Genomic DNA, 1,228 nt, shown 5'->3' on the forward strand with positions numbered 1-1,228 from the left:
TTGGGTTATTGGTTATTAGATACTGGTGCTGATGTCTCTGTTATAACTGCTGACCAGTGGCCTTCCACATGGCCTTTGCAGGAGACTGTCTCTCAATTACAAGGCATTGGTCAAAGTAAAAATCCTAGACAAAGTACTGATATGTTAAATTGGAGTGATTCTGAAGGACATTGTGGGACTTGTTGCTCCTGGCCTCCCAGTTAATTTATGGGGAAGAGATGTCATGCAACAGATGGGAGTTTTATTTATATTGCCCTAATCAAAAGGTCTATAAGAATGGCCATTCAGCAGCAGAAAGATTTTGGCATCCACAAGGTTCTCCATATGCTTTGGTAAAATGGAGAGATCCTTTAACTAGCCAATGGTATGGACCTGACCCCGTTTTAATATGGGGCCGAGGATATGTTTGTGTTTTCTCGCAGGAACATGATGGAGCTCGATGGCTACCAGAAAGGCTGATTCGACATGTGCATACTCCTGCTGATGTCAATTCCTGCAAGATGTGATGCCAATCTTCAAGAACATGTGCCAATCCTCAAGGACATTGGACTTATATGCCAGATCCTCTCCTTGCACATCCTGTCTCATCTGATTCACGTGAAGTGCCAGTACTGGTGAATAATACAAATATACTTGGTCATTTATAAAGTAATGTTTCTATGTTATAAAGAAAATGAGACTGCTACATTGAGAAGTATTTCTGGGACAAAAAGGACATTCCTCAATCTTTAACCAACACTACATCAAAGAGTTCATCTGCTGGTCTTAGCCTTTCTTCTGGACTTTGGTGGACAGATTCACATTTTCCTCAAATCAACATTTGAAAACTTGCTGCTGCATTGGGAGAAATATGTTTATGGTTAGATGTCAAAGTTACTAGCCTTAGTTTCAATATTGTTGCCATAGGTGCTTCTAATATAATGTCTTGTGTTAACGCTCCTTATATGTTATTAGTAAAAAGTGTAGAGATTGTAAATGAAACTGATAATGAATATGACAATAGCTGTTTTAATTGTAAATTTACCAATTGTATATTCTCAGAGATGATGACTCCCTTTCATTCTGTGATAGTTTTGAGACAACCTCCTTTTGTAATGATGCCTGTGAAAACTTAATGAGTCCTGGTATGAAGATCAAGGTTTACAAATATTGATAGAGGTAGAGAAAGCTATATGTCGAGCCTTTACAACCCATGGTATAACCCCTGCAGATGGCTGGTAGTCAAAGA

This window comes from Fukomys damarensis, unplaced genomic scaffold, assembly GCF_012274545.1.
Source record: "Fukomys damarensis isolate Sample0158 unplaced genomic scaffold, DMR_v1.0_HiC HiC_scaffold_12, whole genome shotgun sequence".
NCBI lineage: Eukaryota > Metazoa > Chordata > Mammalia > Rodentia > Bathyergidae > Fukomys > Fukomys damarensis.